Source organism: Rissa tridactyla, chromosome 3, assembly GCF_028500815.1.
Source record: "Rissa tridactyla isolate bRisTri1 chromosome 3, bRisTri1.patW.cur.20221130, whole genome shotgun sequence".
NCBI lineage: Eukaryota > Metazoa > Chordata > Aves > Charadriiformes > Laridae > Rissa > Rissa tridactyla.
The window spans coordinates 24,285,199-24,309,346 of NC_071468.1; the positions used below are offsets into that span (position 1 = coordinate 24,285,199).

The window sequence follows — 24,148 nt, forward strand, 5'->3', positions numbered from 1 at the left end:
GGTCTTGCAAGGATGTCTGAAGACTCCAAAGGCTCACAGCATGATCAATATCTTGGTTTTTTATTTACTGAAGAAATCCACAAAGCCTTGTTCATGCAGAAATAAAAGTAGCAGTATCTATTAAACTGTGTGCTATTTCAAGAAATAACATGGTTATGGTCTGCCTTTCCACTCTTACTCTAGAGTTCACACACCGTATTTGTAACCAACCTGGCTGTGCAAAATGCAAAACTAAAAATAGACCTTCACATGCACCTTGATTTCCCTTTTTCATTTGACCCTTGAGCACCTGAAGTACAAAAATAGGAACCTATTTAAAGTGTATACTTTTACGGATCAGGGCTCAGTTGGAATCTCCCTGAAAATCACATTGAACAGGTACCCTGCTGACTTAAATTGCAGTGTTGAAGGCTTTATCAAATAACACAAAATAATGCTGAGCGATTAGTTCAAGATTTTTGTGTGCTGAAAAGCTCACTGAATTTGGCTTTTTTTTATTTTACTGAAAAGTAAGTCTAGCAGGCTTGCTTCGAATTAAATACTCTATTTGTCATAAAATACATTTTTCCTAAAATAACAGAAGCCTGCTGACAAGTAACAGATAACCAAAGCTTGACCAAGGGCACATGAATTATGTTAATGGCTATATACCTCTTTAAAGCACAAATACGTTACTCATTGGTATTATATTTCTGTTAGGAAAGTGTTCCTTAAGTATGCATATGCTCAACAATTAACCATTTAAAATAAAGTAGAGCAAAATTCACTATAGATGGTCTAAGTCAGTTCCTGGTCTGTGACTCTATTGATCATCCTTTGTTCCTCTATCTTGCTATTTAGAACTTCTGAGAAAGAAATTAGAGTGATAATTGTTGTCCCTAGAAATTTAAGACAGAATAATCACATCAAATCATATCAACTTATTTATGTATTTTTTTATTTGTTCTGTTGGACCATTTCTCCAGGACAACTATTATATTCAATATCCTCAGTATATTAGCATCCTGCAGTAATGTATTTAAGTTGGGCATGTTTATTATATTTATTAACCAAAGGACAAAAATAATAGAATGAGATGTAATAGAACACATACATCTTGTGTGTAGTTAGCAAGCAATACATTTAATTGTTTCTCCTTCATGTTTGTTGATTTAAATGAAAGTCAAAAACACATTCTAAATTCAATACAATTTACCTAGTACAGACGAAATTCTGTTCCAGGGTCTGAGCAACCATAGGGTCACATAATGTCCTGTCTACCTTTTGCATGTGGCACTGACACACGAAGAAACCTGGCCCATGTACTGCCTTCATTCTCCCAACACCTGAAGTGTGAGAGAAGCTCTTGTGCGAGAGTGAAAAGCCAGAGTGCAACTAGACAAAAGTAAGTGAGAGCCACAACTCAGCCCGAGTGCCAATGGCAGAAGGCCAGAGGCTCAGCATCAGCTGAGGCAACAAGTGCCTGAGGTCACCATCCCCGTCCACCACTCCTGATGTGAAGCTATCAGGTCAAGGATGTGAAAGAGTGGCACATGGCATAGCCTATTCCCATATGCAGAGGGGAAAGGGTGCAGTCCCGAAAGGTGCCGCATCTGCTCAGACTAAAGGTCCAGCCAGCTCTGTACCCATCTCTGAGAATGGAGACAAGTAGGCACACGGAACAGAGTACAAGAATAGGGTAAGCAAAACCCATCTCTCTTGACAGACCCTCACAGATCTATCTTGTTTTAAAAGCACGAGTTGTCACGGGTTTACCCTGGCTTATTCCAACACTTCTACTTTCCCCAGAGATGGGTTTAAGCCACAAATTTCACATGCAGCTCTAAATTCCCCTGAATTTTCAGATGAAGAGATATGCCAGGAATTTTGAATTTATTTTCCCATAGCTAGGAAATTATTCTTACAAAACAATAGTTCTCTCCTGTCCAAATACAGTAAGTGAGCACACGTTTTATTCTCCTAAACTGTGCGCAATTGTACCATTAAGCTGTTCCTATGCTGTTTATTTGTCATGATTTCACTTTGATCACATCCACTTACTGAAGGATTCAGCTGACAGGACAATGGGCTTTCTTTTTAAATAGTGGATGGAGGGCGATGAAAGTAGAGAAAATGTGCATCCGACACAACGCTGGAATTTAGATACATGATACAATACCTAAAATGCTAAAGGATCTTAGGGCCTAAGGAGCTTTTTTGTCTCCTGAATTATCATAGGTCTTTTTTGAATGTTTCATGGAACTGGATTGGAGACAACACAAAAAGTCATTTAGACCAGGCATTGCAGTCTTCAAATAAAATGTAGATGAAAATTGTAGAAACTCTGGAGGTCATCATACCATCATTAAAACAAATTGCAAAACTGTTGCAAGACAGAAGGAGCAGGAGCCAGCTATCTGATGTTATTAAATACTGAGCCCTTTTTAAAAGTATGCAATTTCTTCGATACTCAGTCTTCAAAACAATTTGTCATACACTATCTAGTTAACCTTCATAATATAAGCATTGTTTCTACACTTTGAAAATAGGGCAACTAGGGGTGATTTAGCGATCCGCTAGCAAAAGTGGGGTAACTGTGCCTCAGGAGCCGCCTCTTTCTTTCTGGCTCTGCGTAAATGTCAGTATTAGGATTTAAAAACAGAATTTCTTGGCTCCTCTTCTCAGGACAATATCCAAAACGCTATCTCACTTTCTATGCTGCATGAAAACAGAGTTAAAATAACACCAGTATCTTCCACCTTGTACTACACATATCCCTTCCTTTTAAAAATACTTCATGTAACTCTATCCAAGATTGATGAAAAGCACCTACAATCTGAATCAGACAGTACCGAGCATAGCACTCCCCAAGGTCACACCCTCACTAGCTGTATTACACCTGCGCTACGCTGCCTGCTAAAACAGTTACCCTATAGGCTAACTTCTGGAGAAGTTCCTGCTTTTGCAGACCTATTGTTCTTAGCACGCAACAATATCAAAGTCATATAAGGCTTGCCAACCTTTTGATCATCTCTCTACACCCTGTGGGCAGACAAGTACAATTAATGCAACTCAATCCCCTAAATCAAAATTGCTGAGATCCAAGGATTTCACATTTTTCTAATAGTGAATTCATCTTTAACCCACAGCACTGGAACATGAACTGAATATAGAGTAGGCATAATGCCTCAGCAAATACCCTAGATTAACATTTCAATTACTTTTACTACCTTAATAACAAAGAAAAATTAATAAAATAACTGCAGGATTAAGCAGTTACTGTCTAATGTTTCCAGTCTTATTATGATTTGTTCAAACCCATTACAGGTACTTACATATCCCAGTTCTCAGAGAAGGAAAATGCAATCTATTTTTGTTCAAAGATAACGTATTATAACAGGAAGTATTCCTAGTGATGCACAGGTCCTAACAAAACCAGCAGCTGGATAGAGCAGAGGCAGCGTGCTCCTTAAAGACATTTAGCAAATGGGATTTTCATGTCAATCTGGACCTGCCATTTTTAAGTGACCCCTCCTGACCCTCTGCAAGAAAGGGCAAATGGTGTTAGATGTTTCCTAGGGTTTTTGACACAAATGCCGACAGGTAAACATAACCATGCCAAGCATATTTCTTTTAACAGACTAATATAGAAATATGATTCTCATTTATTTTATAAAGATGCTCATAGGGTTTTTCGTTTTGCTTATCTTTGTTATCAAGTACAAATGCAACTTCAGCGTGAAGCCACCATGACCAATTAAGATAGTGACAACAGCCTCCTTTGAATTACTTGTATCCCACTCTGTTTACACCAGTAAATTGCATTAAAATGTGTCTTTCGACTTGGGATATTCCACGTCTTATTGAAAACCTCTGCCTCTAATAATTTTATCAACTTCAAAATCCCTTTATAGCTTCCTGTGTAGGTAAACAGGGTTCAGCACAAATGAGAGCCCAACTCCAAATATAGACAGTTGTGTTTAGCACTGTGTTTGTTACCACATTAATTTCCTGCATTCTTGTTCCAACTTGAATGTCATTTCCCAGTGCGGAGAAGCCTTAGCTGTAGATAGTTTACAGAGATCAGCCTCGGGCCACTCATACTCTGGAACAGAACTGTTATTCTTTCCTTGGAGACCCATGCCATCTCTGGAATGAAGGCTGATTTGTCAGCATACAAATGAGGATGCTAAGTGTACTTCTTGGAGCAGGAATTCCTGAAATTTTCCCAGGGATGGGAAAGATTATTCTTTCTGCGGTATCAGTAGTAGAATTACATATCTTCAGAAGCAAGGGAATGAGTTTGGGAGTTATCAATTCCTCTACTTCCCACTTCCCACCAAGTGGTTCCAGACCCTTTCCCTTGCTCTTGGCAGGTTGATCGCTCTCTTTATCTCCCTATTTAAAAATGTGAGGGAGGAAAGAATGTTTTATCGCCACTGAGGAGGCGTAGTTGCACAGGGGGTAGGGAAGGAAACACAAAGGAAGGAAAAAGGTATGTGTGTAGGTTTGGTTTTGGTTCCGTATCTATGCAATAATCCATAAACATTCATGCCACAGCAGCATCTCATAGCACATACTGCCTCATGTAGAGTTAAATAATTTTTTAATTTGGAAACTTAACAATCAGCAAGAATGCTAGCTGGCAGTACACAGCAGCTCCTTCATCCAAGGAAGGATTCACATCTCCAAGAAGGACATATTCCTTCTGCTGTCAGTGAGCCATTTTCTACTTTCTGCCAAAGAGTCTGCAGAAAGTCTGTCAGTCAAGACAAAAACACATAGATTCAAAAACATGGTGTACACTTGGCCATGCCATTCCCCACAGTCAGCTACAGAACTGAGGGAAAAAACATACAGCATCTGTGGAGGATATGGCAGAAAAGGTGATCTCCAATACACCAGCACATGTGAACAGGTAGGAGAGAAGTATCGCTTCTACTATCCTGAATGCACCTCACCCCCACACCCGTGTTCACATACATCCATATAAACCAGTTCCGAACCCCACAACGCAACATGCTGCATTGCATCCTTTGCACATTCATTCGGGACATGCCAAGGATGACATCTACCTAACCTCCCTGCACAGCATCACAGGTGGGACTGTCCCTCTCTCACACTGCCATTTGTTATGGTTCTGGCCTTTCCTAAGCTCTCCTGCTTTCCTCAGTCCCTCTGCAGATATCATTGTATCATTGCAATTGCCCTAGGGCAGCCATTCTTACCTTCACATCTTGCACCAGGGTCTTCACCAGCAGCAGCTGACATAGCTCATGTGACTCATGATCATAAGCCATGTATATCGTACGTAGCACTGGTTTGGTTGGGAAGAAGCTTTACTTGGAAGCAGAAGAGACAAAGATGGCTGTACCATTCATCTCTCAGATATGTCTGGAGGTACATGTTGCTGCAACAGATTTACAAGTAAACCAACATTTTTTTTTCCAATTTGTTTTCAGTGCTCAGGGTTATTTTTGGCCAAAAATGTTATTCTTTGAGTGCCTGAGCTCCTCTGGAGGCTTCTTCTTCCTGTGAACCATGGACTGGTTCACTGAGCAGCCTCCAAGTCCTGTGTGGTAAGCTATCAGTTCCAAGAAGAATGAGTCAAGTGTTTGCCCACATGAAATTCATTCCCTGTTATTTTAGGAAGAGGCAGAGAGGCTCATAACTCATTCTCATCACTGCTGGGAAGCAATCACCAGGTCTCTTGCACAATGCAGTGCACAGGGTTTTCATACTGATTTAGGCAACATAACGTTACAGCCAAGGTAACACATGACATGGCAATGCCACGGATGCCACAATGCCTTGTAACACAAATTAAATTCTTCAATGGATATCCCTGCACCTCACTTCAACAGGGATCATCTGTCTGCATCCAGGCTGAGATTTGTTGAAAATATTATGAAACAGATTCTGCTAATTATTTTTAAACTAGTTAATGAAATAATTGCATTACTAACAATGACAGTAACAATTTGAATTGATGTAAATACCATTAATTAAATCCCACTGATGTCCACCAACATCTATGCTGGTCACTTTTCTTTTGAAAGTGAAGGGTGTGGAATCCCTGGGTCATGAGTTTCATTTTGGAATGGCAAAACTCAATCTGCAGATCCATAGTTGATCTTGCCTTTCTCTAAAAGAGACTGAATCTGTGTTAATCCTTCCTTTAGCTGTGCAGCTGTATCTTCTGCAATGAACACAGAAAAGTGATACCCAGCAGGGTCTCAGGTGAAGATGTTAAATCCTTCACTCCAAGCCCAACTTGACACACGACCTAAAGGTAATCTCCTTTATCAGACTGCAAATTCCTATCTTGAGTACCACTGCAGAGACTAAATTACTGCAGTGCTCCATATGGCTGGCGGATGGGTTCATCCAGGCTGAGGTGCTTTATATTTGTAATGCCTAATTAGCTTCAGGACTTTAGGGTTTGTAGAATCCACCAGCCCTGCTTGCAAAGTCCTTACAATGAGTGTAAGTACATAAGTAAGGTACACCTTACTGATGGTGTACCCCCAAACAGGGCTTAGGGAACACTTCTTGCACCAACTCCCAAATCCTACCTCCTCTTTCGGGGTTGTATTCAGTTATGTAGTTTCTTCTGAAGGATCAAGGGACGTGCGTCTGTTCTACAGACACATGACAAAATAGCACAGAATACAATGCCGTATAAAAAGAGAGTGGCAAGTGGTCACTGTAGCTGAGACTGTGGTTAAATTTATTTCTAAAGCTTTTCTGTCAACAAGCTATTTAAGGCTTGCCTCTATATTTTTATCCTTCCTGCTGGTTTGAGTTTCTGGATCATTACTGCAAATTAATGATAAAGATATTAGTAAGATAGACTTCCTTCCAGTGGTTGGAAACGTGTATTTTAGAAACATGTTCCTCTACCAGTTTATTGCAGCCAGAAATTACAGGTTTCCAAGAATCAAATCAGGCTATTTATAAATCAGATGAGAAACACAAAGGATAGATTTTACTTTTAAAAATTCAGCAACAACAAGAGTAACTTATAACTGTGTCATTGAGATGTACTCTGAAGATAAATGAGCAGATGTAAATACATTTATAAGTACCCATCGGTTTAGCTTGGTTATGAGTGAGAATGCAGATTTTGTATGTTACATATAAAAAAGAAGATGCTGGAAATAATCTCAACAGCAGCTTAATTCTGCGGTCTTTATGGTATGCTTGAACTGCAAGATGCACCATCTCCACTAACGTTCACAGGTTAGTATAAGCATTGGTAGTTAGTATATTCTCTCAAGAAGTAAAACTTGTGCTTTAGAGAGCCCCTTAAGAGAATGGTCTCCTTCCTAAGTGATAGTCATATAGGGCAACCACAGACAATAATATTTTTAAATTCCTCTACTATAACTAGCCTTCACCTAATAGCTTGAATCTCACACTGATTCAAATAGGTTCTTTCACTACTGTGACCACTTCACAATGTAAGAGGTATGCTGGTTACACTCATGTGACTGCAGCTTCCTGGGAAAAAAAATTAGACTAGCAAAGCCACAGAAAACTGCAGAGAAAACTCCAAACACATTACGGTACACACAGCTTATAATAATCTCCACTGAAATACACACAGAGAGAAAGAAAGCAGAGGACCGAAGGATAACATGAATTAGTACAAAAATCGCACAGACGCATTAAGATTGCCAGGAGTATTCAGTTATTTCTGATATTTATACTTCTGAAAATCAGGCCCTAAAGCCTCTAAGGAGTTTTAGCAGCACAACTACATTTGAAGACTTAGTCTTGATGTTTGTCTTTACTCCAGCATTGTCTGCCATGGTTGGACTAGCCCTATACATCAAGATGGTGACTGAAGAGTTTATGCAGTAAGACAGATAGAGAAGCTCTTTAGACCTCTTTCCTTGCAGTCATTCAGCAAGAGGGAAACTGTCATAGATTTGTTTAGGTTTTAAAATGGAATGGCATCTCACTTTTACTTCCCTTTCCAATTCTTTTGGATGTACCATATGGAAGTAGGGAAAAATTCCCTGCTGTTGATCTGCTTGTGCTTTTAAGATAGAGGAGGGGGGGAGAAGGAAGTGGAGGAGAGGGGAGAGAGAGAGAGAGAGAGAGGAAGAAAAGAAGGGAGGGAAGGAGGAGAGAGAGAGGGAGAGAGCGGAAGAAAGGGCAAGCTGGTTAATGTTTTTCTTTCAGCTTGTTTTTATGAGTCACTCAACTAAGTATTTGCATTAGCAGGACTCCTGCTGCTGCTAGATCATTCAACTGTTTGTTTAGTTGCTGTGTCTCTTGAAAAGTCCAACGACACTGAATTTTTATACATCTTCTTTGTATTTTACTAACTAACTAAATCTTTAAGAACCAAGTAACTTCCCATCACTGTTGTCCCTATAGCAATAGCAGTCCCCCCAAACTCAGTGCTATTACTCAGGAGTAAAGGCTATAGAACCAGACTGATATTTATTGTTGCTTCCTTATATGTTGTCTGCTGACCAAGCTGTATTAGAACAAGTGAAAATAACAACATAACCGAAATGTCACAATAATCAAGTTTAAAGTTCAGTTTTTTATTCCCACTTGTGAATTGAAATAAAAAGTTGCTTAATCTTGAGCTACATTTGCAAACCCAGCTTAGTATATATGTTTATATAAGAAAAGTATATATATAGCCAAAGTATAACTTTGATCAAATCACTTTGAAAGAGTTGTATTTCTTCAGGTAAGAGATTAATATTGCTCAGAAACGTATCAAAACAGAAACTACATATTCACTGAGACTGACATTGCCTTATTCCTGCAGAAATAGGTCATCAAAAAAATCTTGCTACTGAGTTAAACAAGAGTAGGTCTGTAAGCAAAACTCTATCACGGCCAGCATGAAAAGAAGCTACGAAACCTGAGGAAATAAAAGAAGAAAAAAAGAACAGCAGACAGCTTTTTCTGTGTTTATGAGGATAAACAGCAATTTTCTGTTTGAACTCGTTTATCTCTGGCTTATTCTTCAACATTCTGAATTTAACAGTTTGCTTTCAACAAACCTCTTTTTCTCCCTTTTCCCTTTTCAAGAGTGCCAGCATAAGATATGTTAATTAAATACAAGCTTGAAACCTGGCCATTAGACTAAAAGGCAATAAAAGCATCAGAACTTACCTATTCACAGAGAAGGATGGTTCAGACAAGAGATCCACTTTATGTGAGAGACTGGGTCCCAAGAGAAGCATTTGTAAAGGAAGCTCTTCAAAATAGCTCTATATCTTCTGCATAAGGTGTTTGTTTTGTTTTTCCTTCTCTTCAATCAAAACAAAGACTGGTAGGAGAAAAGTGGGTGTTTAAAAGATGTAAAAGCCTTATCCTGGTTCTAAAAGAACCAGCACATTAAGAGCAACTTTTCTTGATTGCAGACTTAGGATCTACGCAACTTTCTCATAAGCACAGTTCAACCCCAAATAGAGACTGCGTATAACTGGTATCTTCTTACTTATTACATCTGTTCCCTGTGTGAATTCAGAGATGCACACGCTGACTTCAGTAATAAAAATACTTTTTTTTAAGTTACTTGTTATTCTTGCTGCACCAACATAACTGAGGGAGTATGAGCTATAGCTCTTGTCTATCATCAACAGAACTATGCGATAATTAAAGGACTAGTCAGTTATTTGTATGCAAATTAACTGCCTAGGTGAAATTTAAGGCATAGCTTGCCCTTCAGAACATTTGTCATCCATAGTGATCTGCTAGAAGACATGAAGCTAGAAGATAAAAATGTTTAGTTGCCTGATTTAATCTGAAGATTTTTAGCAAAAGAAGGTCTGTCTTCCACTTGCCACCTGGGCGTATTTTATTTTGAAGTGGCTGGAAACAATAAACACAATTTTCTAAAGCTGGAAGTTTAATATATAACTGTATATAACCCTCCTGTGTAACTGTCGTATTCTAGATCTATTCTTGCCCTACCTGCCACTTAGGCTCAAGACAGACTTTAGAGGGGGGATATGACTAGGATGACTCTGTGACTCAGTGTCACTCTCTACCTATAATTTATGGCAAGACACTGCTACAACTTGTGTTCTGCAACTTACACTATATTCCATAGCATGGTATTGATGTTTAATCTCTTTAACTATACACAAGGAGCACCAATGATCAGTATATTCTACTCAGAGTGTTCTTCCTCATCTCTTGCTCTACAGCAGGTGAAACTAGCTAAAACAAAGATGTTCCTCTGCAGTGGCTAGAGCACAATGAATAAGAGTATACAATAACTAGCAGTTAATTAAAATATTCCTTCAGGTGAAGTGCTAAGACACTATCTGGGCTCTGAAAAGGCTACATTTAATTCCTGCTAATAACCCTGTGAATGACTTCATAGAATCATTGAATGGTTCAGGTTGGAAGGGACCTTGAAGATCATCTAGTTCCAACCCTCCTGCCATGGGCAGGGACACCTCCCACTAGACCAGGCTGCTCAAAGCCCCATCCAGCCTGGCCTTGAACACTTCCAGGGATGGGGCAGCCACAACTTCTCTGGGCAACCTGTTCCAGTGCCTCACCACCCTCACAGTAAAGAATTTCTTCCTAATGTCTAATCTAAATCTCCCCTCTTTCAGTTTAAAACTGTTATCCCTCATCCTACACTCTCTGATAAAGAGTCCTTCTCCAGCTTTCCTTTAGGCCCCCTTAAGTACTGGCAAGCTGCTATAAGGTCTCCCCAGAGCCTTCTCTTCTGCAGACTGAACAACCCCAGCTCTCTCAGCCTGTCCTCATAGGAGAGGTGCTCCAGCCCTCTGATCATCTTCATGGCCCTCGTCTGGACCCGCTCCAACAGGTCCATGTCCTTCTTATGTTGAGGGCCCCAGAGCTGGACGCAGTACTCCAGGTCGGGTCTCACGAGAGCAGAGTAGAGGGGCAGAATCATCTCCCTTGACCAGCTGGCCACACTTTTTTTGATGCAGCCAAGGATGCGGTTGGCTTTCTGGACTGCGAGTGCACATTGCTGGCTCATGTTGAGCTTCTCATCAACCAACATCTGCAAGTCCTTCTCCTCAGGGCTGCTCTCGAGCCATTCTCTGCTTGGCCTCTATTTGTTCTTGGGATTGCCCCAACCCAGGTGCAGGACCCTGCACTTGTCATTGTTGAACTTCATGAGGTTTGCACAGGCCCGCCTCTCAAGCCTGTCCAGGTCTCTCTGGATGGCAACCCTTCCCTCCAGCATGATGACCACTCCACACAGCTTGGTGTTGTCAGCAAACGTGCTGAGGGTGCACTCAATCCCACTGTTCATGTTGCCAATGAAGATGTTAAACAGCACCAGTCTCAATACTGACACCTGAGGAACACCACTCATCACTTGGACATTGAGCTGTTGACCAAAACTCTTTGAGTGAGACCATCCAGCCAATTCCTTATCCACTGAGTGGTTCACCCATCAAAGCCATGTGTCTCCAATTTAGAAACAAGGATGTTGTGTGGGGCAGCGTCAAATGCTTTGCACAAGCCTAGGTAGATTACATCAGTTGCTGTTCCCTTATCCACTAACGCTGTAACACCGTTGTAGAAGACCACCAAATTTGTCAGGCATGATTTGCCTTTAGTGAAGCCATGTTGGCTGTCACTGATCACCTCCTTATTTTCCATGTGCCTTAGTATAGTTTCCAGGAGGATCTGCTGCACAATCTTGCCGGGCACAGAGGTAAGACTAACTGACCGACCTCTAGTTCCCCAAGTCTTACTTTTTTTCCTTTTTAAAAATAGGGGTTGTGTTTCCCCTTTTCCAGTCAGTGGGAACTTCACCAGACTGCCAAGCCTTCTCAAATATGATGGGTAGTGGCTTAGCAACTTCATCTGCCAGTTCCCTCAGATGTATCTCATCAGGTCCCATGAATTTGTGCAGCTTCAGGTTCCTCAGCTGGTATCGAACCTGTTCTTCTCCTACAGTGGGTGGTACCTCATTCTCCCAGTCCCTGCCTTTGCCTTCTGCCACTTGGGATGGTGTGGCTAGAGTACTTGCCGGTGAAGACTGAGGCAAAAAAGCCATTGAGTACCCCAGTCTTCTCCATATCCCAGGTAACCTGTTCTCCCATTTCCTTCCAGAGAGGGCCCACATTCTCCCCAGTCTTCCTTTTATCACTGACATACCTGTAGAACCTTTTCTTGTTGCCCTTGACATCTCTAGCCATGTTTAATTCTGTCTGGGCTTTAGCTTTTCTAACCTGGTCCCTGGCTGCTCAGAAAATTTCTCAGCATTCCTCCCAGGCTACCTGTCTTTGCTTCCACCCTCTGTAGGCTTCTTTTTTCTGTTTCAGTATATCCAGGAGCTCCTTTTTCATCCATGCAGGTCTCCTGGCGTTTTTGCCTGACATCATCGTTGTTGGGATGAATCGCTCCTGAGCTTGGAGGAGGTGATCCTTGAATATTAACCAGCCTTCTTGGGCCCCTCTTCCCTCCAGGACTTTATCCCATGGCACTCTGCTAAGGAGATCCTCGAAGAGACGAAGTCTGCTTTCCTGACGTCCAGGGTAGTGAGCTTGCTGTGCATCCTCCTCACTGTCCTAAGGATTTTGAACTCCACCTTTTCATGGTCACTGCAGCCAAGGCTGCCCTTGAGCTTCACACTCCCCACCAGGCCCTCCTTGTCAGTGAGAGCAAGGTCCAGCATAGTGCCTCTCCTTGTTGGCGCCTCTATCACTTGGAGAAGGAAATCATCATCAACATATTCCAGGATTCCTGGATTGCTTATGCCTTGCTGTGTTGTCCCTCCAAAAGATATCCAGGTGGTTGAAGTCCACCACGAGGACCAGGGCTTGTGAATGTAAGGCTACTCTTATCTGTCTATAGAGGGCCTCATCCACTCTGTCCTCCTGGTCAGGTGGCCTGTAGCAGACCCCCACTGTAATGTCACCTATCCCTGTCCTCCCTTTATTCCTGACCCATAAACTCTCTGTGGTTTCCTCATCCACCCCCAGGCAGAGCTCCATGCACTCCAGCTGGTCCTTGACATAGAGGATGACACCCCTTCCTCATCTCCCCTGCCTGTCCTTCCTAAAGAGCCTGTATCCTTCCGTTCCAACACTCCAGTCATAGGAGCCATCCCACCATGTCTTGGTGATGCCAATAAGATCATAGCCCTGCAGGTGTGCGCACATCTCTAACTCCTGTTGTTTATTGCCCCTGCTTCATGCGCTTGCATAGAGGCTTCTTTCAAAATTACATGAGTCTATGCAGTTGCTTTGCCTATGGTATTTGAACCTTTTTGCCTAATACTGTGGCCTGTAATTGTTCCTCTGTGGGTTCTTTGGTTCCAATTTCACTCTGTGACAGAACTTCTTAACAGCTTCTTTTTGAGCTGCATAATCTGAAAGGCAGAAGACACAGAGGTCTGGATAAACACATTTTTAAAGAACTGCAGAAAATATCAGGGTAGTGCTCACATGAAATCTAATTTATCCTCTGGTCACTTAATGCAGATAATAGACGCCGGTGATGGAATGTGCATGCCTTGGGCTATACACTGGTTCATTACGCACATTCGGCTCCCTGTAAGTTTAATGTGAATTTAACATACCAAGGAACGGGAAGACATAACCTTCAGGGTGAATGCATGTTCTCAAAAAAGCTAATGAACTCCTACAATAATGCCTGTTTCTACGATAATGCTAAAGATTAGATATTGATAACTAAGCACTTTTATGACTGACACATACGCTTCATCTCAGTCAATAGCCTGTTACTGATGGCACAGATATATGCTTTTCTGCCAGCTCTTTACCCATCCAATATCATTCTTAACATTAAATGTGTGGGGAGCACTACTGCTTCCAAGATCTTGTTTACAACACCTTCCTAGAGACACCCCGGGAGGAAGCCCTCAAAGGCACGATCCTGGTAGGCCGCACTGACAGGCATAGCATCATAGAATGGTTCGGGTTGCAAGGGACCTTAAAGATCATCTAGTTCCAACCCCCTGCCATGGGCAGGGACACCTCCCACTAGACCAGGCTGCTCAAAGCCCCATCCAGCCTGGCCTTGAACACTTCCAGGGATGGGGCATCCACAGCTTCCCTGGGCAACCTGTTCCAGTGCCTCACCACCCTCACAGTAAACAATTTCTTCCTAATATCTAATCTAAATCTCCCTCTTTCGGTTTAAAACCATTACCCCTCATCCTATTGCTGTACTCCCTGATAGAGTCCCTCACCCTTGGCGGTGGTGCCCGCCCATGGCCTGCCCCAGTCAGCAGTGGCCACACGGTCATCCTTGGCAGCCCCAGCTCCAACACTGAAGCTCTAAGTGTTTCATCTGATGAGCCAACACATTTTATCGCTCATGCGGCAATGAGCTGGCTGCCCCGGCGGAACCTTGCATACGCTTCACCAGGCCCTGCTGCTCACACCCCTGCTCGGCTCTAAAAATAAGGCAGGGGAGCTATAAATAGGAGTCGCTTAAAGTGCTTCCGAAATGTCTGTCAACGCCGCTGCTCCGGGGGGAGGGAAGAGCGCCTTCAGGTGACGCGCCCGGCGGCAGTGGAAGGCAGGCGGAGATGGGCAGCGGGCCCAGAGAGGGCGGCGGGCTGGGCAGGGCAGGGCAGGGCAGAGCCGGGCAGGGGGAGCGGCGGCCCGGCCCGGCCCGACCGCGGGGCTCCTCCCCGGGCAGCCGCGGTTGCCAGGCGCATCCCCGCGGGCCGCCGGCTGCTGCCGTGCGGGACTCGGGCCGGGGCACCTCGGCGGGCTCCCTCCCTCCGTCCCTCCGCCTGCGAGGTAACCCGGCGCCCGCGCGCAGGGGCCCAGGCCGCGGCTGTCCCCGGGGTGCGCGGGAGGCAGCGCCGGCCTGGCCGGAGGCCGGGAGGGGCCGGGAGGCCTCCCCGAGACTGCGGGGAGGTCAGGGGCAGCTCAGGGTGCCAGCAGGCAAGCTCTCCTCAGCGGTGGCCGGAGACCAGGGGCCATGGGCACAAGCTGAAACACGAGAAGGGTCCCTCTCAACATCGGGAATCACTTTTTCCTGTGAGGGTGACCGAGCACCAGCACAGCTGCCCAGTGGAGTCTCCATCTTTGGAGACATTCAGAAGTCGTCTGGACGTGGTCCTGGTCAGCCAGCCTGCTGGGGGGCCTGCTTGAGCAGGGGGGTTGGACCACCTGAGCTCCAGAGGTCCCATCGCACCTCACCCACTCTGTGATTCGGTGAAACCCTGCAGAGCCTCCCTCAGAACTACCAGAACCGAGGGTCCTCCTATGCTTAAGACTTCGAGGATTGTGCTTAAATTTAATAAGAGCTTTATAGTCTGCTGTTGCTGCTGCTTGTGGCTTTATGGTGGAGAAGGTCTCTTAGGGCAAAGTTTGATTGCAGCTAGCAGGCCTCCAGTGGAGAGCTGCCTGTGCCTTAAGAGAGCGAGCAGCGGGGAATTACATTTAATACCTCCTCCTTTCAGTTCTGACGTTCTTTCAGCAAGTAAACAGCAGGGCTCCCCTACTATGCTGTATGATCTCGCTCTGTTAACTAATTTCCCCTTGTAACAGGAATGCTCTTGCTTGCACAATGAAAAAAAATCATGTGGCTGTAAAGCCTGGTAGTTTAATGGTGCCGTAGTTTTAAACAGTGTTGTTTCATCCTGCTGAATGCTCTGCTTGCATTCTGATCTAACCCATGTCTTGCATCATTTGAGAAGTTAAGAAAAAGCAAATAAACAAAAATCAGAAAACCATCATACTTGACTATAGGCCATTTTTTTTACTGAGAAGAAGAGCTGGGTCTCCATGATGAAGACAGCCAGAGTTTTGCTGTAGCAGCATAGCCAGTAGTGCGTCTGAAGATACTCAGTCCTGCTTCAGAGAGATTCATTGTAGCTAGGTGCTTTTTTTTTGCTTGTTGAAGTGCTAGCAGAAAACGGCTTTTCTCAGAAAATGGAAAGTTTAATTGCTATAGTCCGGTTTTGCTACACGTTTTGGAGGGTTCGTTTTATGATGTCTTTAGCTGCCAACAAAATCTTTTTCAGCCAAGCCCTGACAGTGTTTGAAGAAACTGGTTGAGTACATAGTTTTTTGAATACAAGACAGAGGTGTGGCCTCTCTGTTGCTTTCACAAACATACACATACCTGCCCATATTTCTTCATACCTTCTTCGTGAGCTTCTAGAGGATCAAATTGTGACCTTACTGAAGTCAATGTCAACATCATTATGGACTTCAGTGGGGGCTGGAGCTGAAAGTAAATTTACAACGGTGATTGAAAATCAAAAGTAAAATGTACTTCCCTATTACAGTCATTACACGTTTGTTAAATATTTTACTGGGCCAATTTTGTAAAGGATAAAAATGGAAAACAGATTTTATAAGGTTTTTTTCCTACCTTTCTTTTTTTAATGAATTACAAAGAAATGAAAATGTGCAAAAAGGTGTCCTGATGATTTCTTGACTAACATAATCTGAAAAATATCAAGAAATTGCAACAAAATAAAGAAATTCCTATCTAAATAAATGAAATGGTTACATAGCTGAGGTTATAGAAACATCCTGATTTCATGTACAAAGAGCAGTCAGTTGCTTAAAAATGTGGAGACCTAAGATCTTTTCTAAGAAACACCAAAGAATATAAAGGTGCAGGTAGGTCAATAAAGATCTGGCTGGTGCTGGCAGCCTGATTCATTAAGATAATGAGAAAGTCTTAGCTCTTTTAGTTATTTACAACTAGTTGGCCCCATTCTGCGTGCAAAGTGAATCCTTACTGAAACCTTTTATGCCTGTCACTCAGAAAGAAGCATTATAATATCATTATTTTCATCCTGTAGTATCTAATTAGTCAAGCCAAAACCACACAAACATATGATGCTAACTTTACAATTTATAACTCCCCCCAAAAATTGGTCTCAACCTTGGCTAAGTTTATCATTAATATCTGATAGCATATTTTTCCCTGTCATTCAATACCACATTAACTTTGTGACAGTAAAACTTCAGAGAATTTGGCTGTAAATCATGGGTTTAATTTTATCTCAGCAGATTTAGACAGCAGTGTCTGTCTTTAATTATTTAATTTAAAACTTGGAAGTTGTTAATTTGGCCTCATTAGTTGAAGTGTCACCGTACACAGTTAACAGGAGGAGTATTTGGAAAATTTGCAAATGTTGAGTTAATATTACTTCGTGATTTAGAGGAATTGAAATGCTTTCAAGGCAGCTGCTGAAGTTATTGCTAATACTACAAAGTATTGATGATTGAAAATCAAAATCAAAATACCAAGATCTTGTTTCTCATCCTTTTAATTGTGTTTAGGGATGACACAAACTGATGTATCAACTACTCCATAATGAATTCTAATAGATTTATTGGAAAGAATAATAAATATCTTCCTTTATTCAGAAGGTAACTTCTGGGTGTTAGAAGATGTAGTGTGAGGACAAGAACAGATTGGGTTTTATATATATACTTGCTGAAGGATTTTTTCAGGTACTTGAAAGGCAAGATCTCGGTGGCAGGATGCTGAATTAGATGGACTGCAGTTCTGATACAAAAGAGCAATCATTTTATTGACATATGTCAGTAAAATGTTACTGAAAGCTCGGCTTCTTGAACTGACAGTGTTCATACTCTCAGTGATTTATACTGACTCTGTAGTTATCCTCTGAATTGGGCTTCATACATCCTCCTATGGGGTTTTTTTGGGGCATTTAGAAACAGACACATCACTGTTCCTGCTGTCCGTATGCTGGAGGCTTTATGACTAGGTAGAGCAGAGCTGGTTTATTGGCTTTTGGCCCCTGGGAATTTTTTTGCCTGCTCTGGAGAAATTTCCAGTTTGCTAGTATCCAGTGCTTCACCCTCCCTTGTCACTGCTGTGGCCGCAGTTGTGGCCGATCTTGGCTTTGCTTTGTGACACCTGGCACTGATTATTCCTCACCAGTGCCGAAGGTGCTGTAGCAAGCTTCCTGGCAGCCCCGCCAAGTGCGCAGCATGCCCCTGAAGTGACATAAAGAAAAGAAAAAGTTCCCAAATTTTTTTTCCTCCTCTTCAACCGTCAGTCTGTTATTTCTATCTGCTGCAGCTGCTGCAGGAAGAGGCTGTATTACCTTTGTGAACTGCTGAAACTTGTAGCTAACTGCTGTGAGCCAGCAGGTTTCAAATGTGAACTGCAGTTCCTTGTAAAGATCTTATGTTTAAGATGGTCACCTTTGACCTACCACATGGCACATCAGTGATGATTTACAGTCCTTTGGGTTGGAAAATAGAAATAATAGAATAATAATAAATAGTGTGACAATTGAATGGAATGAAATTTTTTTTCTTGTCGAAGTCCTAACAATATAAATGATCGACTTATTCATGTAATTCATTCATGTAATATTGTAGTTCCAACAACTGTACTGAACACTCGTTATATCTGACAGTACCTTGTACCTGACCAAAAGGGGGGAAATTCAGTAATTCCTCACTGTATAGAACAGAAGTTGGCTTCAGAATTTTTTGCTTTGTCAGGCAATAACACATCAATATCATGTTGTGTAGAAAAAGTCAAAGCATGTGCATGAGCAGAGGAAACCCAGTAAAGTAGAAGAAAAAATATCTAAAACTCAAGGGAGAAGAGACAGCAATTACCAGCTGCTCTGGTTAAATATTCTTTTCTGTGCTCTTTTTCATGCTTTTGATTTAATTTCTTTTTTAAGGTACATTGTTATTTTAAAATTGATATAGTTCACACATGTCCTGCCATTCCTTGGCACCTAGACAGTAGGGTAAAATTAAGAGAATATGTTGTATGAAGGCCTGTGTTCTTAAGAGTGCATGTACTCAGTCCTTTTTTCTTTTTTCACTAGGCAGTAGTTACGCTTTCAGCCTTTAGAGACAAGAAGAGCCCAAACAGTAAATAAAACATGCAAGACTGGCAGAGACTGGGTTTCTCCTGGGTGTAGGTCAATGCTCCTGACGCAGCCTCTGGCTTTATCTTGCTCAAAACAATGGAGAGGAGTTTTCAGCCAAACTATACTGACAGAAGAAACTGAGTCTGAATAGTTTTTTCTGATTTATAACTTACCATAGCATATAATACAATACATCATATATGTAATGTAATTTATAAGTAAAGGAGGCTGTAAAGTGGCAAAACACTTTACCAGTGCTGTCCTACATCTGACTAGAAGTGGTTCTAGTCAAATATGTCTCCAGTACTGGCCATATGTAGATGCCTGGGAAAGTATAAAACCAGGGCAAGAATCCTATACTTTCCCCTAATCCTCTCCCTCCTTCCTTTTTTCCTTTCTCAGCCCTTTGGGGAAAAATGGCCTTCAATCTTTGGCTAACCAGTGTGGTGGACACATAAACCTCAGAGTTTTCTAAAAGCACCCGTCTCACGTTTCAGTGCTTATTTGTTCTTAGATTATTTCTCCTGACTGTGCTGTGTTAGTGTTTAAATATGACAGATCGAGACTCATTTTGTGAGGCACATCTCTGCACAGAGTGAAGGACAACTATTGCCCTGAGAAACTTTAAATCTCTGGTTTGACTAGACAAGACAGATTGGAAGGGAAAAAGGTACACATCGTGGTCTTTCATGCTCTAAGTTATGCACTAATTATAAATATATTCCTAAAGTCATTTCCAGTCTGGTAGATAGAACATTGCTGCGGAGTCACGGCAGCAGAACCCTCCATAGCAATTTGAAGCTCAAGGAAATTTCCACTGCCACAGCACTCAACCCTCTTCACAGGGAACAGAGAGAAAGCATTCGCGTGCTCTGGGGGAGAGCAGGGCGTGCTGGAGTAGCTGCACATCCTCGGCCGGATGCTGCTGCAAACCTCCCAGTCAGTGGAGAAAGGGATACTTCCAAGCCACAGACTGTGTCCAAGGCAACTTCTGGTCACCGGGAGAAGGGAGAGACTATTGCAGCCATCCTACTAGTGTCAGCCTTCTCCCCACTGAGAAGAAGAAAAATAGGATTTTGGAAGAGACACGGGGGTAGAAGTGATTTTAGGGCTTGAATTTTCAAAGGAGTCTAAATTAAGTGAAGTAATGTGCCGGCAGCAAGTTCATATCCATCAGCAGAGACAGCATAAATTTATTTATATCTTGCTTTTACCTGCCCAGGATGGGGCCATATTTCTTGTTGATAAATGCAATCTAAAGTGCTTCACTTACAACGTGCTTATTTTAGAAATTCAGCAAAGGGTTCCTGCCTTTGTTGAAATAACTACTTGACTGTTTTGCCCACTGAAATCCATGAGCTACCACAGCATGGCTGCATGCTTGAGAGGTAGCTCAGTTACTTTCTCAGGCAATCAAGTAATTTGTTCTTCATCAACTACAGTTTATATATTAATGAATAGACTCCCTGCTGTTAATCAGTTCTCTCATTTGGATACTGTGTAAAGGATAACAATTTGCAGATGAGCTCTGGCCCATGAAAAGCCCAATAAGAGTGATTCTTTATCCTGCAGGGCAAGAGTGTAGGCTAATCAGTACTTGAGCAACCCTGGATTATTTAATGGGCATAAAAGGGCTGATACAATTATGGTGCTCTTTTTATTTATTTAAGAATCTTGAAAGCGTTACTGGGAAATTATGAATCTGTCCTGGATGGGAAGAAATAATTGATCTATATGCAGCTACCTAGAAAAGACATGCAGCAGTGAGTGAAAATGTCTGAGCTCTTATAAAAACAAAGACAACTTTCTAAAATATATTCCTAGTTAAACCGTGTTCCGTTCTGTTAACGAAATGAGATAGAGAATGTAGAGCAGAGTCATAATTTTTCCACATGCTTTCATGGTTTTCCTATTATTTGTCTTCTGTTCTTATTTTTCTGCCTGTACAGATACCCAAACCCTAACATCTCCTTTTTACATCAAAGGGATTTGATGAAGGACTGCCCTGTTCTTTCTTCCTTTCATCTCTCTCTCCTTGCTTCTCCGTGTTTTCTCTGCAGCTACAAGTGGATACCACCCAGTGACAGCAAAGGCATTTGAAGAGGAGTGTCTTTGCTCCACTGAGGGGCCTTGCAGCTGACAAGCACACTGCTAAAATTGGATCCTGCTGATCGGTGGGAGGATGGCCTGGGTATGGGTTCATACAGACCTTCGCAGGGGCTCTCTAGGGTATCGCTTATGTAACTGTAACAGTTGCTTAATTTGCCTCCAGCTCTTAATAGTTAATCATGCAGTTTAAGATATTAGATAATTAAATACCACGAAGTACAAACGCCAGAGTGTTCATCCAATACAAGTATGGCAGGCTTTAGTAGAGGCAGTCAAGTGGCAGAACTCCTCTTCCACAGGAAGGTCCAAAATTAAGAAAAATAAATGATGCCTTATTAGAATGTGAATTAGAACCCCACTGCTTGTGCCTTTAAATTCTTTTTTTTAAATTCATTGAATCTGGAGGCTCTGCCTCCTAGGTTCCCAAATCCCAGGGCTTCCACATTTTTTAGCTATTCGTACCATAGTGAGTTTCAAGAAGCCCAGAGGAGGATCTCCCAGGGCTTCAAGACTCAGAGAGTCTGGGCATAAGCTGAGTTCTCAAAGGTCTCAGGTTTCCTGCTGCTCAGCTGGAAGGCCAAATGTGTCACGTAGCTTTTGGGTTCAGAAGAGAGAGAGGATGGCCCTGCTACTTCCATAAAGCCGTCGGGCCTGGAAAGGGCAGGTGTTGGAGTGGCCAACAGAGGGGAGGCCAAGCGGTGGGACTGCTGTGGAGCCGTGGGTCCTGGGAGCCTGCGCGCTCCCACAGCCTGACAGGAGAGCCGGCAGGATTCCTTGCTGGCCTTTTTTCTGAAGTTCAGTGAAGCCCTCTTCTTTGTTTGAGAAATATTTCTATTTTGACGAACTGACAAAAAATGCCCACAAAAGTCCTGCTTTTCTGGAAATTTTTCAACCAGCCTTAAAGCGCTGCACAGGCGATAGTCAAGCTGGGTTTGTTTTAACGTTCTGGATTAAGTTTGCGAATGCTGCTTCCACATCTGATGCCTGACAAGGGACGCAGGCTTCTCTGGAGGTGTTCAAATATGGACACCAATCAAATATGGTGATTCTGTCCCCTAGGAGATTAATGTGGATTTTAGGGTGCTGACAAAAATGCATATCAAGTAATCAGTTCTGAACGCTAAACGCCATACGCATATCTCAGGTACTGTAGTTCTCTATTCATGTGGATGAAGGTCCACTCCTTTTTACCCAAACTTACTCTATTAATAGAAGACCCCTGAGTACGTTTTCAAGCATAAATTCCATTCTTAATGTGTGTGATCAGATCTGTTTCTGTTTCAGAACTATGCTAAACTTTCCACATTCCCATCAAAGGGAACGGCCTAATATGTGGCTGTTGTGGTTTAGGCACACAGTGGCTAATTTTTAACTCACTGTAGTATGCAGTGATAAATCCTTAAGTATGAATATGTGAAGCAGGATATTCTATCACTAGTGAATAGTAAGTACAGAAGACTAGACTGATGTTGAAACCTTCTTAAAAATTGCACTTGTCACTGACTTTTGTACTGAGAGCCAAATCTTGCAACACACAAAGCCCCACAAACCGGGGAGCTGATGCTGCCGAGCAGCTTATTGGAGGCAAGTACAAAGCTACAGAATCAAACCCCTTGGAGAATGATCCTCCCACAGCAGCTACTGCTTAGCTGTACGCTTTCATCTCATTCATTGTACATCATTCAAAATATTCAGAATGAGTCTGTCCTATGTCTTCTGTGAATTCCAGGAGCAATGAAGTGTTGTATCTGTGCATTATTATTAGCTAAAGTGTAAAAGAGCATCTCTCTCTTCTCTAACTTCCATTCAGCACTTTTACTGTCACCTTTTTAGGTGTGCTGTGTTTTATATTAAATAGAAACAATTCCCTGTGAAGCATTTTAGTATCTTATCTGTCTGATGTAAGAAAGACCTGACTTTTCTTCCATATAATTTACAGCCTGGGTCTCCTGTTAAAAGAACTGCACATTGATGTAAAATAGCAAAGTATAACACTTACTGATTGAACTTTTTGTATTATAATGCAGTGAAATTAAAGCATTTTGGCACAAATGAAAGTGACTGCTGCAGCATTTGTGTAGGGAGACAGATTCAGGTATTATAGAAATGCAGAAAATATGAAGAAACTGAAGAGGCTCTGTTGACAACAAGACACATCATTAAATAGAAATAAGTCTCTGCTAGATCTGGGACTTCTTCCCTTACCTAATGGCTGCAAAGATCAGGGCTTCGTTTATAGTTGGATAGGTGACTATTGAGTATGTGGTATAGATTCCCTACTGTTTAACAGGGGTAGTCATAAGTTATGACAGATTTAGTCCTCCCTTCTGAAGTTATCCCAATACACAGCAGGTTCTATTACCATACCTGAGTTTAAGCAGAGATGAGGCAGAAGCTCTGCTCTCTCTCAGTTTGCTATGGCTCAAATGAAAAGCTCCACAAAAATTAACACCATTCCTTCAAAGGCTATATACTACTTGTTGTCATTCTAAGAAAAGGCAAAACAAATGGCATCTGCATAGCTGCTGAATTATTTTAGCAATAGCACTGAAGTATGGTTTTACAAAGTCTGTGTGTGAAGCCAACAGGACTTAAGCTTGTGGTAAGGAGCATTGCCAAATTATTGCTTTAAAGAGACTGTATCCTTTGGATTCAGAAACTCCATCAGACAGTTCCCTTGTTTCACTATCAGACGCTTTGCTCTGGAAAGGGGTGTTCCTCATTCAAGGCCTGGTCTTGAAGTTAACTGGAGTATACTGCTAGTGGCATCACCTTGGATACGCTCTGGCTCTGTGTGTGGTATTGGACCACCACAATGAATGGTGGTAACTTGGACACGATAGGTTTTATACGATCATCTCATTAGTTTTCAAAGTACCTCTTGCCAAAATAATTTCCTTTTTGTATGGCTTTCTGTGGGGAAACACATCGTTCCTAGGAGCTTTTAGGGCTCCATAAGTCAAAAATGGTTGCAGCTATGGAAACTATTCAGTGTTTCTCCTCATGAGAAAGAAAATTCCACATATTAGATATGTAGATAAAGATTAAATTAGATATCCTGAGGTTTAGGCCCTGGTTTCGTACTCAGGACATCAGGTTTCATTTCTCTGCCACTAACTCTCTTGATCTTGTTACAATCTTAATCTTTTTCAGCCTCTGAAATGAAGACAATGCATTTTTTCCCCCGCCTGCTATTTATCTGTTCTGCAAACTTCAATTGTA

General features: G+C 42.1%; 1 protein-coding gene across 2 annotated transcripts in view; it reads right to left on the reverse strand.

Moving 5' to 3' along the window:
- Positions 1-24,148, reverse strand: part of KCNK2 (potassium two pore domain channel subfamily K member 2) — a 148,538-nt gene that overhangs the window by 121,306 nt on the left and 3,084 nt on the right. For both annotated transcript variants that reach the window (XM_054195404.1, XM_054195402.1), the window contains exons 3-4: positions 16,060-16,164; positions 9,124-9,280 (exon numbers count right to left, since the gene is read on the reverse strand). The gene's annotated coding sequence lies outside the window, so the exon portion shown is untranslated. The remainder of the gene's footprint in view (positions 1-9,123; positions 9,281-16,059; positions 16,165-24,148) is intronic.